Below are 18,179 nucleotides of genomic sequence, written 5' to 3' on the forward strand. Positions count from 1 at the left end.
AATAATGGTACCGACACTGTACCGGCTGTTACTACTAGAGGTACTTGATTTTTATGTTTTCGGTATTCGTATACCGTGTAATTTACCGGTACCTACCTAACATTATTGGTAACAGTACACGTACTTGATTTTCATTTTTTCGGTATTGGTAATTTGGTATACTGTACTAGTACCAACTAGTACCGAACACAATCGGTACCGCCACCTGTACATGTACTTGATTTTCATGTTTTTGGGTATCGGTACCATTCAGTTTCGGTATTTTTTATGGTGTTGATACTGAAATGTACCAAACAGCAAAAAATCGGTACATTATTCGATATATGGAACCACTTGTTTTCGGTACAGTGTCGGTTTTACGGTACCGATCTCATTCCTAACACGAACAAATCGCGATTAAGGCCTCAAATCATGACGATTAACATGTGCACTGCTATATACAAACTTTTATATCAATTTAAACAACTAAAAACATGAATCTAGAGAGACAATACATAGACATTGATGTTTACCGTATGAATTAGAGATCCAGAACAGATTCTTGTGTTAATTTGTTTCTTCTATGTGTTGATAATATTATTATTAGTATCTGGTGGGTGCAATTTATAGTGACACAGGCAAATGTTGCACCATAAGTCTCTCTCATACAATACATAGAGGTGTGGGTTCACTTATCTATCTCATGCAGTTGTTGTAGGACATCAACAACAAGACAAGATGCCTACCTTTTATCTGATTGGTGAGTGTTTTGTTTTCCAGTGTACATTTTGACTCGTATTCGAGTGGCCACGTTACAAGTTTATTCATTTCATGATTCAAAAAGTAAAATAATTAATATAATATAATATTATAAAGTTGTTATTTTAGTTTATTTGATATATTGACCGAGTCTATATATTTATTTTTACACCAAAAGTTAGCTTTACCTAAATGATTAGATTGCTAGAAACTTCACGAGTTTGATTTTTGTTAAGAGAAATATTGAATGACGACTAATTTGGTATTTTAATAACTTTATTGTAATTAATTAATTATATAATCAAGTTAAATGTTTATATTACTAAAACTCGTAATAACATGTTAACGAGTAGAGTCAAGCTCATGCTCCGTCTTTTATGAGCTCAGGAACCTAAAAGTTTTGTTTTGTTCATTTATATCATAATCATACATTCCCAAAGAATCAAACTACAAGTGTTGATCTACATAAAAAGCATTGTTTTTTTTTTCATTCTTTCGGTTTCATTGATAGTAGAATATCCTGACTCTATAGGCGCACTAGTACTAGATAATAGAATATAGTAGAAAATGAATCTTAGTACGTAATAGGCTGCGCTGCTACTCTAGGCTTAGGCTTGTAATGTGAGCTCTTTGAGAAGATGGACCCTCAAGCTTGATTTTTAAGAAAATATTAAAGCTAGATCTTAGCTCATCAATAACTAATTATTTTATTTATAAACATATATTAATTTTATACGTATTTATAGCAATAACTATATCTCTCACTTATGTTCTAGTGGTAGGAGACTTGTGTTCCTCAGTGGAGATCCAAGATCGAATTTCACTTGTGACACTTTTAGATGAATGTTGACAATGAAGTATTTGAGTTAGGCCTTATGCAAAGGTTATCAGTTCGAACCCAGAGTCCACCCGGGTTTTCATCCCACCGTGTGTTACGCTAGAGAATTTTGCTCTCGTGGTGGCATAACGACTGTCCAGTGGCAGTCTGTGGTATGGTTTCCCGAGAGAACGTCCAAGCCAAACTATGAAGTCAGCGTGAGCCCAGTTAAGAAAACATAATCTGGCCAGAGTGGGGCATCGGGGCTCTCTAAATATGGAGAGTGCGATAGCCTAAATACAAGTAAATCGCCGTTCTAAAAAATAGTATTTATAGTTATATATAATACATTATTAATCTTTTATAAACAAACGGCTCGATAAGGCTCGCTAGCCTAGTAAGTTTGGAATATAAAGTTGGGGCTCGGGTTTGAATTTTTTAAGCTTGGTTCGATTCATAGTGTTAATAAATTGATTTCGAATAGTTTACGGTACGTAAATCTAATCTGTTACGTGCTCTTTACTTATTAAAAACTTTACAAAATGATAAATTGACGAGTCATTTCGATCAGAGTGACCGATTATCAAACTAAAGAAGACGAAATTTCTTTGTCCATGGAATGTTTTCTCGTACGAATATGTTGTCAACTTGAAAACAATTAGGTGGTGAGAAATGGATCGAGATTAAATGTGAAAGAGACAGATAATGGGATGTGTCACATTCTTGAAATCTCTAGGATTTTGCTTACCACTGTTGATTCTCCTCTTCACATGCCCGTCATTTTAGCATTAAATTATTATCTTCATCATTAATTCAATGTAAAATTAAAAAAATAATACATTTTAGATATATTTCTAAAGCCGTTAAATTATATAATATATCATTCTATTTTTTATTTTTAATTGGTAAGGTGATTAGGGTGTAAAATTGGACGTCATGGGTTTAATCTTCATGTTATATGTGGTGGGGCTATAAATGTGAATGACAAGGGCAAGACACCCCCCCCCCCCCCCGATAAGGGGGGCGACATGTATTTGTCACGGTGCTTGTGTATAAGGCTGATGATGTGGCGATCAAGGATTGGGGGTTGGGCGATATTTGGGCTACGACACCACCTCCTTGGCTACATATCGCCCCTCTTGTCACGTGTCAAAAATCTTCTCTATTTTGCAATCACCTCACTACATATAGTCTTATAGAATGTAACATTTAATCATTCAAAAAATTGTATACTTCTAAAACTCATTTTACAATAACTATATTTTGATATCAATCCTAGTAAAATTTTGAAACTGCCCCATAAAAATTAACCAACCATTGAAAAATACGTACTCAGGCTAAGGGGTATATAAACAACCCCCCCTCCTCACGCGTGACCTGAGTCCACTGAGGGCGCTCAGTCACGTCAATGAGGACGAAGGTGGGTCCCATTTGACATGTGAATGGTGATTTTGAAGTATATGTGTGAAGGGTTTATTTTTAAAATAAAAATAAAAAATGACAGAGAGTGATGCATTTCCTTGATTGAATGGTGTTGAAGGAATGATCGGGGGAAGCTGATGTACGAATGGTGTTGAGAGGCCCTTAGCCTTAAAATTTTAAAATTTAACAAATATAACTATACAAACCTATAACTACTTAACAAATATTAAACAACAAAGCTCATACAATTAAAATATAAGAACATTTCAAACTAAACTCAATAACCATTAAAGCCAGCCATTTATATATGCGTGTGTATATATATACCCACACAATTAGGAACTTTGTTGTGTAGCTTGTACAGCGTGCTATGCATATTGTATCTTACATTGCTACTTGTACATAATGTTTTTATGTGTGTACCCTCTCTAACAAAGAACAACTTATTCATCATTTAGTAAGAAAGTTTATGACCAACGTATCTTTAAGTAAACACTAATTGTACTTTGTATATTTTTTACTTTGAAGTTTGAACCATACATATACTTTTCACTTTTCATCTTTTACTTTAACTATATAGTTTTCGTCTTTTGTAAGTTTGTCACAAAGCATTTCTCATTTTTAACCCCAACATTTTTCCGCTTCCAATTTTGATTACAATACTTCCATTTTTTTATCGCTTCCAGTTAACACGCTGCAACGTGCACGTGTGATTCCAAAGCTTTGTTTTTAAAATCAAACAATTGATTTATTGATCTTTAATTCCAAACCCTCTCTTTTAATTTTGTTTTTCCAACAACAATCATCAAAGATATAGACTTTGATAACGGATCTACCATTAAGCCATAAAGATTGGTGTGAGCTAAGTTCTAAACGTGGAAGAGATGTATGATGCATTTTCTCAACATCATTATGAAGTTATTTCATCAACAAACCACGCATCTCAAGCATTCCTTTTTCTCATCTGACTCAAGAATCAAGTTTATTGATGAACATATTTGTAAATATAACGCTATGTTTCTGAGTTTACTTGAGAAAATAAGAGAAAATAAAGACTCATTTTCCTTTTCTCCGATTTCTCTCCTATTCTCTTCTCTTCTTTTATTTCCATTTAGTTTAGCCCTAAACTCTTTTCGTTTTGGGTGCTAAATTCATACTTTTAAATTTGAAAGAAAAGAAAAGAAAATTCTCTTCTTTTCTTTCCTAATTAAATGGGAGTTGGAAGAATAAAGGTTCTTTATTGAGTATTAGATAAATAATACATAATGATGGTGTACAAAATTATTTTGCTTATCTTATTGCTATACAGGTATAACTTAATATTAAAATAGACATTTTCATGAGTTTTACAATAAATAATAATACTAAAAATAATATAAAGCTTAACAGAAATATCAACCCACCTCATCTCCCCAGCTCGCGGACGATGGTGACAAAGTAATCTAGATGAGATCAGTGGGCCCAGCCGTGGTCAATCTTACGTGTATATTAATCAATTAACAATCAGATAAACTTTATCCCTGGCTCCGAATCATAACTTATACAATATTATCCTGTTTTTTATATATATTGTTTTCTTCATTTTGATAGAAAACATGTGAAGAAAGAAAAATAGACTTGAATTAAAAATATAACTATAACCAAAAGAAAGCGATTCTAAGGTACCAACAGGGTAATTACCTTAGGTTTGCAAGATATGATATCAACAATTCAACATCGTATGTGTTACAGAATATTTATTATTTCTTAACGAGTAACATAATTAGATAAAAAAAACTAAATATTGAACTCCAATTTGGTTTTTTTAACCGGATTAGCATTATTTTGAACTCAGTTTTTGAATCGATATCAAATTTGTGATTTGCGCCCATGATATCTGAATTTAAGTTGCATAAAATGGTTATTTCTATAATAAAGAAATACATTAATATATTATTGTCTTTAGTTCATATATATAGTTTTGACGTAGTTTGTTTATTCAGAATTTCAGATTAAACTAAATCAAAATCAGTTTTTCATTTTTAATACAAATCGAGTTTGAATTGAAATTCACCTTCAAAATGTCAAAATCCGAATAACCCTTATATATGTTATTTTTGAATTCTTTATAATATTATAAAAATAGTAAAACACTTATGGTAAAAAAAAAACTATAAATGAACACTAAAGGTATATGATCGTATTAGAATAAAAGTAATACTTAATATTTAAGGGCATATAATCATAATATGCCAATGAGCTTTAGCTCTGTTGGTATGAAGAGGAAAGTGAAGATTTGATATAGATACCGTAAGGTCTTAGGTTTAAATCTGATCTCAACCGTGTTTTATTGAAGTAGGCTTTCTGGTAGCAGGTTTTTCTGCGAACAAGAGATGGTGGATTTGGATCACTCTAAGGTTGTCTACGATCGTCAATGTATGTGGTTGTCTGCTGTCACTAGGTTACCCTAGATGGCTGGACTATATTGGCATGTTAATAACAAATAATTTTTCAATGTAGTGACAATAGAGCCTCTAATTTGTTTTTTGTTTTTTTGTTTTTACTTGAATTAGAAAACCAAGCCTTGATAAATGATAACTTAATCTCTTAGACCGGTTGCTATGGGGCTCCAAAGGCTGAGCTGGCGGGCGCCGAACACCGCAGTGGGGCGCGATTCTTCGTTGGCGCCGATGATTTGGTGGTTCAAACGGCTGCACGGAAGTGTGAATTGTGTGGGCCTCTCCCCTTTCCAACGGCTCTTTTTACCGTTTGATATATATATATATATATATATATATATATATATATATAGGTATTGGATCATTTCAGAAGTTTTTTTACAGCGAGAAGTGAAGGTGTAACTCCACTAATCCCTAATTTCACTCTCTTTTTTATGTGTAGGTGCGTTGTGTAGGTGCATATGTATGTGTGTAAGTACGTATGTTTGTATATGTGTACGTATGTTTGTATGTGTGTAGGTACATAGGTTTGAATGTGGCTCAATACTTTTATATGTTTTTAGGTAGGTTATATATATATATCAAACTAAACCATTTACAATCTCAAACTTTTTACAATTTTCTCCTAAAAATGTCTTCTGATTCATCTTCGACACCCGACTACTACCCTGATCCCGACGTTATTTCAGACTCCGATTCAGGGGATGAGGTAATATTTAGTGTTATTCTAGATGCTGCCTGAGTCTTAGTCGAGCATTGCGAAAGCTCACAACCGCTAACAAGACGTCCTCATCGACAACAGGATCGTGTCGGTGCTCATGAAAGGTTGATGCAAGATTATTTTTCGCCAGACGCGACTTTTGATGCGGAACAATTCCGGCGGCGTTTTCGGCTGAGTCACCAACTTTTTTTTACGAATTGTTGGTAATTTAGAACGCGATTATGATTTTTTCCAATAACGGGATGACGCGAGAGGTAAGCCCGGTTATTCTCCATTGCAAAAATGCACGGCGGCGATTCGTCAACTCGCGTACGGGACCACGAGTGACGCCGTGGAAGAGTATTTACAAATGTCAGAGACAATGGCTCGTGAAGTCCCTCACACGTTCTGCGAATGTGAGTATTATCATTTTTTAATATGTATTTATAAATCCTCTCATTTTAAATGCAAAGTTAATAAACTGACATTAAAAATTTAATATTAGGTATTCCTCAACTATATCATAAAAAATATTTGAGGAAACCGACTCAAACCGACATACAAAAAATATACGGTGAATAAACAGAGGCACGGTTTTCCTAGGATGCTTGGTAGTCTTGATTGCACACATTGGGCTTGCCCAGTTGCTTGGCAAGGTCAATATCACCGGGGTGATCATGATGGACCAACAGTTATCCTTGAGGCTGCTGCATCATTTGATCTTTGGATATGACATGCTTTCTTTGGGATGCCCGGTGCAAACAATGATATAGCTGTGATAAATGCGTCTCCTCTTTTCGACCGTCTCGTAAACGGGGTTGGACCCGACACCTCATTTTCCACTAATGGTGTAAACTACGAATACGGATATTATTTAGTCGATGACATTTATCCGGATTGGGCAACGTTGGTTCATAGCTTTACGTGCCCCACTGATGATAAACGAAAATATTACAAGACAAAACACGAGTCGGCCAGAAAGGACATCGAAAGGGCATTCGGGGTATTAAAGAAACGTTGGTCTATAGTTAGACATCCGGTTCGTATTCTGTACACGGATAAGTTAAGAAATGTAATGTACACCTGTATATCTTGCATAATATGATATTGGAGGACTCAGGTAGAGCAATATGTCAAGGCGAGTACGACGATGCGCCAGATCCGATGACAACACTAAACAAAGATGAGAGATTTGCTATTTTATTAAGAACACGAAAAAAAGAAACGAATTTCAATCTTCGAGCGGATTTGGTTGAACATATTTGGAGAAACAAACAACAAAACGGCGACGCCGCCTCCGACGACTAAAATTATTTGATTTTCTTATGTATGTGTTTTTAATTTTTATTTAGTTTGTATTTAATAAATTTGTTAGTTTAAGGGGTTTCGAAGCCCCCCTCACCATTGATGGGCATCTTTGCATTGAGGCTTTGAAGCCTCCAGTGCCCACGTGACGCTGACGTGGCACTGGGGAGGGGCTTCGAAGCCCCTCACCATAGAGGACAGCCTTAAGGCTCTTATACGTTTCAATAGATTTCAAAACTTTTTCACTTACATAAATACAAATAAACAATTTTAATCTAAATACGCCAAAAAGTTAAAGATTCGTTATGCCTTCGTCTACGTCTTAAATACGAAATTTACAAAATTTGGTATGTACTTTATTTTATTTATAAATACATACTTTTGTGTTAAACTAAGTAGTTGAACTGAAACATAAACGTGTACCTTTGATTTTTATGTATGTGCAATTTTTTTAACATCAATGATTCATCATAAAATGGTTAAAGATGTTTTAAATGTTTTGTTAAATAAGATTACTGACTCAAGCTACCGATTTAAATGATTTCTTTATCTATTTTAAACTAGGTTAGGTACCCGTATTTAACACGGGCTGAATAATTTTAAAACAAAATATACAAATACGAGAAAAAAAACATTTAATTTTTTATTGCATTAATAATATATAATATAAAGTTAAAATTCACAAGTCTCTAACTGCTAATACCACCCTGTATGTAACATTTGATATAAAAATAAACACAGGAACGTTCCAAGTCAAAGCAAAGTTAAGAATATGGAGTATTTTGATTGGGCTCTAATATGGAACATGTCTAAGTAAAGAGAAGAACAACCCTAACAGTTGAGACTTGAGACAGACATCTAGACATCTGAGATATTTAACTAAATAAAGCCCCTATCATTTGAGACAAGAGTTGACAATATTCTATCTGGAGTACCCAATCCGTTCAACATTTAACATCTATGCAAAAAATAATCAAACACCTCAAGTAAATTAAATCCAGTTTAATACGAATCAATCCTTTCAATTTTGAACTTTCACCTATTCTAAAAACACATGTGATTTTATAGAGCATGATTCCAAAGAGTTCATGCTTCTAAATAGAAATCAAGATTTTATAGAATAAATTATAAAATACAAATCAATATTTTATATATCTCCAAACATATATATAAATTATAAAATACAAATCAAGATTTTATAGAATAAATGATTACCATCCTCCAAGTTCACGGCCGTAACGGTTCAAGTTTTTTCCCACCCCATGGAGCTTGAGAGAACCATGGCTGTGAACAGTTGACCCACACAATACATGCCTCAAAAGCCTGCACAAAATAAACAAAATTTTAAACTATTTTGCCACAATGACCCCAAACACGACATAAAAACAATTATGTATTTGTTGTGTCATCTAACCTGTACAATAAACATATCGTGTTTGGGTTGATCTAGCTAATGAAACAGATTGTATTTGGGTTGACCTCTTTAACCCATTTACTTAGACATGGTGACCCATTAAAGAGTCGTGTTTGGGCTGATATTTTTAAATCATAACTGAATTAGAGCATAGTTCAATTTGACATAACAGCAAACTACAATATAGAAATAACTCAATAAGTGAAATTAGGGACGGACAGTCGGAATATAGAAATAACTCAATATGATTTGACTGTCACATAACTGTAAGGACTTTTGATAATGTTATTAAAGAAACTGTCATTTTCTTAATCTCCTCACAGAGTCGGAATGACATTGGTTCATATAACAAATATAACTCCAAGTTATTATAAATCATAATTAAGACTTATATGTGCTGATCAAGTTAAAAAAAATTCCTAAAATTTCATGTTAAGTTCAAAGTCAAAACCAAATTTCATGTTAAGTTCAAAGTCAAAACACTTATACGACTCTAAAAGTAAAACTACAATATACAAGCTTAGAGTTGAACTTACAAGTAATTCGGCCATTAATAGGGTTATATGCAGCTCCCAAGGTTTTCTAGTTATTTGAGACGTCTTTGTTACTCTTCTTTGATCCATCGTTCATGTCAAATCTTTTCTCAAAACCAGTTAATGACGGTTGATTTGTCTTTTGACTCCATGATCCCTTCCTGCATATTGTCACAAGTGACGTAAATTCTCAAAGCAATTATATAATACAATTAATATACACTCCAACAAACTATAAAAAATTGCTACTTTAATTTTTAATAATTCCTAATTTTGACAAATAAATATTGTTTAAAATCATTCAAAATACATATACCATCTTCACTTGGTGACTAATATGTAGTGTTAGCTTACTTTAATCATAATCTACATCATAATATACAATCATAACAGCTGAAATCATAATATGAAATCAGAATCATAACAATCATAATAACATACAAAAACTTATAAATAAAAAATCAATTCAGAGAATAAATTAGCTTACTTTAATCGTCAAATCTGAACGGCATTCATGCCGGAATTGTCGACCATATAGGCCTGATTCGTAATAGTTGGATTCCATATTGTCAATCATTCCCTGGTTATCATTCATTACCACTAACAGATTACTGTGAATTAGGGTTCGTTCTGAAATTGTTGACTTAGGAAACATAAAATTGCAACTTAAATAACATACCTTCCATATTGTGAATCGTAAGATGATGGGCGGGCGTTCATCGATTGAATTGAATCATATATGCAGCCTGCTCTAGGCGCATTGAAAATTCGTTCGGACCAAACTAATTTATGCTTCAAGAATCAGATCTAACTTGATATATATTAAGTAGCTCTCTATGAACATATGTCTGCATATACACACACACATGGGTATGGATGTATGTGTAGTTATTAGATATAGCATATATCAGTTAAAGATATATAATTGTAATAAACTTTAACTAACATATTTTCACTAATAGTTTTGTATAAAGCAAATCAGATGTTTATGAATATTGAATACCCTATCAAAATGGTTTCTTTAACTTAAGAAAACAGAAGAGTTTACATTGGTCCGGCCGTGCACAAGATCTGGAACTTAAGAAAACAGAAGGTTTGACTTTGACCCATACATATCGATATCAACAACTCCATCAAAGGACTTAAACTTGATGTCCTTTGATCACTGTTTTCTTTCAGCAGATCTTGTAAATGAATATATCTTTGTTTCTATATCGATATCTCTTTAACTAAACTGTATAACCTAAGATCTAATCTTTTTAATTACACACATCAATATATAAATTAAGAACATATGTTCAAAACACCAAATAATAGCAAGAGATATATAGATCAACCACATATGAATATTAATAATCAAGATTACCTATATATATATTTTTGCATATATATGATTTTTGAAGCAGTCAATTGATTACCGATGCAGCATCATCAAGATTCTCATGACCCAGAAACTGTAGAGTTGAACGGCATGTGAATCTTGAAGACACCGCATCAGTAAGCAATGACATTAGAAGCTGAGTTGTCAGATTATGAGTGGCTTAGTCTTAGAGATATAAAACCCTAGTTTAGTGAAACATATATAGGGTTTTTAAGGAGGTGGGTGTGAAAGGATGGGGTGGAGGGTTACGGTTGGGGGAAGAAACTTAGGCTAAGGGGTGTGGGGGGCTCTAATGGGGGCTCCAGTGGGGGCTCCAGCCAATAATATTATGACGTGTGGCAGAGAGAGAAACTGGATAAGGGGGGTGTTGGAGCCCCCGTTGGAGCCCCTGGCCCTGGTGTGGAGGGGTTCCAGCAGGGGCTCCAGCGGATTTTTTTTTAAGGTTTTTAAGGTTTTTTTTTTTTATTAATTCTGAGCTCAACGGCTCTTTTGGGCATCCACACCAGCTTTTTCTCTCTCTTCTCCCGCGACCACACACACGCCTGCCTGGGGGCTCGTGCTCGCGCCCCGTTCGCGCCCCGGTGGTGTGGGGTTAGCGCCTGGGGGCGCGAGCGGAGGGGCTCTCGCGCCCAGGTTAGCGCCCCACACCCCTCAGCCTTATATAGTGGAAAACTTGAAAGAAAAAGTGTTTGGATGGTGGGCCCCACATATTATATATATTTGAAGCCAAATTCAATTTTATATTTTCAAGTAAACTTTTTTTTTTTTTTTTTTTTTTTGGTGTGAAAGGCCAGCAAATTATATTAAAAATCATAAGATTCAAACCAAGTACACATTTTCATGTGACTGAAATTGAAAATTCATAAGATTCAATTTTAGTTTTTCATGTGACCGGTTTTATAAATCATATTACATCATAAATAAATTAAAACATCTACAATATATTCTATTACTATATTGGATATAACCAAAATAATAATAATAATAAGTTATAATTAAACGCTTTTTATAAAGAGAGAGTTTTTCAAATAATAAGAGATATATGGTGAACGTAAAAAAGAAATCAGAAAAGAAAGACATTATGTATCAAGTTTTTACTATTATTATTAAAATATTAGTATTTGTTAAATACCAGTTGATCCGTACGATCTGACGTGGAAGTGGCAAACAATTTCAGGTGAAAGTTAGTCGAGAAATTATATATTTAAATTAACCTTTTTATTTATCCACAGCTTTTTTATGAAAAAGATAATTATAACATCTCACAATATCTTATAGATATTGATTTAAAATTTTCCTGTCTTGTAATATCTTCTAGATATTTATAATATCTTCTGGATATTTAACCTCGCAGTAAGATGTAATAATAAATTACTAGTTTTTAAACTAAATCTATACACGAGAGGCTACGAAAAAAAATATAGATTATGTTGAAATTAAAAATTAATCAAAATAGAAAAAAAAATAAGAGAGGAAAATTACATGTGAAAGAGTTTTAATTAAGTTATATATGTTATATCTCATGGTCGGTATCATCTTAACTTGAACTTTTTTATTTATTATCTTGAAACAAAAACATGATTTACACCCTCTAAAACAATTTATTTATTTTAATTTACATGCTATGATCATATAATAATTGTAGGCATGCTTATATATAAACCTTTACACATAAATTATTGATCAATTGAAAAGTGACAGTGAATACGAGGCTTAAATGTAACACTTTAAACGACCGAAAAGGAAACACTAGCTTTAGGTGATACAATCTACTCCTCTAGTTGTGGCCAACAACCTTGTACCTCTTTGACGTGTCCCTCTTCTTATGAAGATATTAGTTTTACAAATCGTGACATCTATGTTTGGGTTTCCTTTCAATTAAGTCATGAGGTGTTATAAAATATTTTGTATTTTGAATCATATAAAAGGGGTCAAGCTGACTTTGTCGTTTTAGTTGCGGTGCCATACAACATAAATTGACCCAAGAATATTGGATATCAACACACGCCTCAAACAATCAAATATAGTGAAAACAAATACTTCCAACAAAAAGGTTAACGAATATGATTGCTATCGAATAACTTGATAGAGTAATAAACACATAATGATAACCGGTTAATCAACCATTTAACGTCTGTTATTGAACAACCACTTTTAACTGTCTTAACTAGGTAGAGGTCAATGATAACGATAATAAATATAATAATAACAAATAACAATTAGGGTATGTTTTGTATGTGATAATGAAATAAACGATTGATGAAATAAACAAGAAAGCGAAATAGATCATTATCATTCATTGTATTATTTGGTAGTCAGGATAAGACTAATAAATGAAATACATATGATAAAAATACCACTGTCTTTAAAAAGAGGAAATTTACAAACATAAAAATACTGAAATGGCGATGGTAATTGGCGGCGGCGACGGTAGCCAGGTGGTGGTGAAAATATGTAAAAGAAAAAACAAGTGGATGCGAATGACTGCTTTGATGTATTTAGAGGGGATGTGGTTTTCTTAAATAATAAGTGATTCAATTTCATGAACTAATCTAACACCATCCTTTTGTGCATTTCCTTATAGTGGTTCACTCCATTTCACTTGCCCTTTCTACATACCAAATAGTATCTTATACCATTAAATTTAATCTTAATCAACATAACCCCCTAAACTTAACGTTCAAGGGTATCTTTGGTAGTGAAACCTCAACCTATGCACAACTTTTATAGCTTTGTTAAACACAAAGCGTCTTCTTTTTGTAAAGTGCTAAGCTTGAATCTGCATCAATTTGCTAGCTTGTAAATTTCATTCATGCTCTTAGTTCCCTTTAATTTGGCCCTGGTTTCTTGTGTCAGCAACCAGCCTCATAAGCCCTCTTAACATTGATTGCAACGCGTTGAACATTGTAGTTCCATATCAATACATCCAGATAATGGATGTATATAGTTCAAAGCATGATTCCATAATCAGCCTCTAATGCTAATTTGGATGTTATCCTCCCACCCCGCGAATATTAAACTCACTCACATGCTTATATATAACCGCTTCCTACTTTCACCATGAGATACAAACCATAGACTGTAACACCCCGACCAAAGGCGGATTATACATCGGGGCGCCACATATTGTTTCATTACTCGTGACACTATTGGTGTCAATATTTATTAATACACATTTTATCGCGCACGCGCAGCGGGGAAAATAAAGAACATAAATCAAACATAATTCAATATATTATAAATTATAACATTCAAACATCATTAACTTGTCCTGATACATTTTAATTCTAGGTCCAAAAGTAAAAACGTCCTACGTGTCCACAAGCTCCAAAACAGCTACTGCAAACCTGAACATGTGTTAAAATAAACGTCAAACACTTGCGTGTTGGTGAGAAATCAAGTTTAGTACAATACATAGATAACAATAAATCTGCGCGCAACATGTGTATGTCTGGTTTTCAACAAGGGTGTAATCTGATCGGGACCAACTCTAAGAGACAAGACTGCCAGTGCTCACAATTGAGCTCACAAACAAGACTAACTGTGCAAGTGTAACAAAAGAGAAAATCATAAACGATAGTTCTCCCGTGTTCATCTAATGGTACCATGAAAACTGCGGAATAGACCGTCCATACGGTTAATGATCCACACATACAAATAAACAGCCAAGTCTACGTCCTCAACACATGGGATACTGCGCGACTAAAGTTCATAAACAAGTTTAAGACTCTAAGTTGTATGAACACATGAACATCCCAAAACATTAAAAGCAAAAAGGGATTAGATACGAGATAACTCACTTGAAAAACGATGCGGTGAAAGATATGCAAGAATCAACTCTTAAACAAGCAAAGTTAACCTATAATTAAGATTATTGTTTTAACGATCTGTTTTAAGTCTTGATAATAAGTTAGCATAATTAATAAGTAAATTATTATATAATATATATATATATTACCGGAAAAGCAGGGCAGAACAGGGAGGAAGACGGAGGCAGAGAGGAAGACGGCAGAGAGAGCAAGGAGCAAGAGAACAGGAGAGATTAAGTGTTTGTGTGTGATGTGTTATGAAAATATTATTATTATATATAGGAAGACCCTAGGAGACACAAACCCTAGAAAAAGGGGAAAAGATCTCAAAAAGTAAAAGAAAAGATATCAACGGTAAAAAGTTCTGAAAAGTAAAGATATCAAAAGATATGGCAGCTGCAGGGGGCAAGATAAAGCTGACAGGGAACAGTAAAAAGCATGGGCGGATCAGATAAAGGTATTGGTCAAGCATGGCAAAAGCAGATCTCAAAAGATTATGTCAGTCACTTTATCTGTCAACCAATGGGGTTGGTGCGCATGCTGCGCCAAAAGTGGCTTTTCAGACATTAGATGGGTTAGGTCAACGGCTCAAAAGATAAGACAACACAAAAGCAAACGGCTAGATTTAAACAGAAGATACAAGGGTTAAGCGCGGGAAGGCTGAGTGCGCGAGCGCGAAGGCTGGCACAACAATCCTTAGCGCACTGCGGGAAGAATCGCATCCTTAGCGTGCTGCGTGAACTAGAATTCTAAGCGCATCGCGGGAAGAACATACATTCTTAGCGCATTGCGGGAAGAACATGCATTCTTAGCGCGCTGCGAGAAGAGTTCTCTTCACGCATCGCAGGAACAAGATGTCTTCACGCAGGCTTCCATGTAAGGAGTCTGGCGCGTGGAGCTGCAGACATCCTTAGGCGGGAAGAACCAAAGGACAAGCAGAGTTAGAGGGAAACAAGGCTTAAGGGCGGGACGGCGACAAGAGGGAAAAGAAGGCGGAATGAGAGAAGGAAGAGGGAGGGGACGGCGGAAAGAAAGAGAGAAAGAGGCGGGAAGGAAAATATATATTATTATTAAAAGTAAAATATAAGTATAAATATTAAATAATAAAAGAGAGATCGGGTCAGAGAAACGGGTACCTGGGTCGGGTCGGATCAGGGCAGATGTCACAGTCTCCCCTACTTTAAGAAATTTCGTCCCGAAATTTATCTCGAAGTAGGTTGCGCAGAGAACAGGTGCGGGTACTTGATCTTCATTTGATCTTCCCTTTCCCATGTAAACTCGGCTCCGCGCTTGGACTCCCAACGAACTTTCACGATAGGGATACGACTGCGCTTGGTTTGCTTAACCTCGCGATCCATAATCTCAACAGGCTTCTCAACGAAATGCATAGTTTCATCAACTTGAACTTCATCAAGTGGAATGTGAAGGTTCTCGTCAGCTAAACACTTCTTGAGATTGGATACATGGAACGTTGGATGCACATTACTGAGCGCGGGCGGCAGGTCAAGTCTGTAGGCAACTTTTCCCACACGCGCGAGAATCTTGAATGGACCAACATAACGAGGAGCAAGCTTACCCTTCTTCCCAAAGCGGACAACACCTTTCCAGGGCGACACTTTGAGGAGAACAAGATCACCAACTTGAAATTCGAGAGGCTTTCGCCTACGATCTGCGTAACTCTTCTGTCGGCTTCTGGCAGTCAGCAGATGATCACGGATCTTGGCGATTTTATCGGTTGTCTCTTGAACAAGTTCGGGTCCTGTGATTTGAGCTTCACCCACTTCGCTCCAACAAATCGGGGGAGCGGCACTTACGACCGTAAAGTGCTTCAAATGGGGCCATACCGATACTGGAATGATAGCTGTTATTATAAGAGAACTCAATCAAAGGCAGGTGCGAATCCCAATTACCTCCAAAATCAAGAACACAAGATCGGAGCATGTCCTCAAGAGTTTGAATAGTTCGCTCAGACTGACCGTCAGTCTGAGGATGATATGCCGTACTCATGTCCAAGCGAGTTCCTAGCGCAGATTGGAGAGATTTCCAAAAGCGAGATATAAAACGGCCATCGCGATCGGATATGATGCTCAAAGGAGTACCATGGCGGCAGACAATTTCCTTGACATAAAGCTGCGCGAGTTGCTCAACACGGTAGTTTTCACGAATGGGCAGAAAGTGAGCAGATTTAGTCAATCGATCCACTATTACCCAAATGCTATCATGTTTGCTTGCTGTCAAAGGTAACTTGGTAATAAAGTCCATCGCTACACATTCCCATTTCCACGTAGGAATTTCTGGTTGTTCGAGCAAACCAGATGGGCGTTGGTGTTCAGCTTTCACTTTAGAACAAGTCAGGCATTTAGCTACGAACACAGCAATATCCTTTTTCATACCGGGCCACCAATAAGTTATGCGCAAATCCTTGTACATCTTATCAGCGCCCGGATGAATAGAATACCGAGATTTGTGCGCTTCACTCAGGATATCAGCGCGAAGATTCTCATCAAAGGGGATCCAGATGCGATTAAGATAGCAGAGAATTCCACTCAGATTAGGGACAAAATGTGCTTCCGCGCCACACGCTAACTCTGCGCGAAGGTTACCATTACTGATGGATGCGCGCTGCGCGTCACGAATACGCGATTCAAGGTTGCTTTGAATCGGCGCGAAGTGAAGCTGGGTGCGCGGCAAGATACAGTTAAGCTGGCAGGGTTTTCGGCTGAGCGCATCGGCTACCACATTAGCCTTACCAGGATGATACCGGATCTCACAATCGTAATCGCTGATGAGTTCGTTCCATCGGCGTTGCCTCATGTTAAGTTCCTTTTGATCAAAGATATGCTGAAGGCTTTTATGGTCAGTGTAAAGGATACACTTAGTACCATAAAGGTAATGTCTCCAGATCTTCAAGGCAAAAACAACTGCACCAAGTTCGAGATCGTGAGTTGTATAATTCTTTTCATGAACCTTAAGTTGCCTCGATGCGTAAGCGATAACCTTGCCTCGTTGCATAAGAACACAACCAAGACCTTGGTTGGATGCATCGCAATACACGACAAAATCATCATTACCCTCAGGTAGCGCAAGAACAGGAGCTTTACACAACAAACGCTTGAGCGTCAGAAAGGCTTCTTCTTGCTTCGAGCCCCAAATATACGGTTTACCTTTGTGCGTCAGAGCTGTTAAAGGCAAAGCGATCTTCGAGAAGTTCGAAATAAAGCGCCGGTAATAACCAGCTAAGCCTAGAAAGGAACGGATCTCAGAAGGAGAGGATGGCGTAATCCAGTTCTTGATTGCTTCAATCTTGGATGGGTCGACATGAATACCCATCTTGTTTACAACATGACCAAGAAACTGTACTTCATCAGACCAAAATTCACACTTGGAAAGCTTAGCATAGAGCTGCTCGGTTCGAAGCTTCTGCAACACTAACCGAAGATGTTGCTCATGCTCGGCCTTGGTCTTAGAATACACCAGAACATCATCGATAAACACGATCACGAATTTATCCAAGAAAGGCCTACACACCCGATTCATAAGATCCATGAAAACGGCGGGTGCGTTGGTTAGACCGAAGGACATGACCAAGAATTCAAAATGGCCATAACGAGTTCGAAAAGCA

This window comes from Bidens hawaiensis, unplaced genomic scaffold (assembly GCF_021521415.1).
Source record: "Bidens hawaiensis isolate Kalapana, Puna unplaced genomic scaffold, B.hawaiensis_p1.1 tig00047350_1, whole genome shotgun sequence".
In the NCBI taxonomy this organism is placed as follows: Eukaryota; Viridiplantae; Streptophyta; class Magnoliopsida; order Asterales; family Asteraceae; genus Bidens; species Bidens hawaiensis.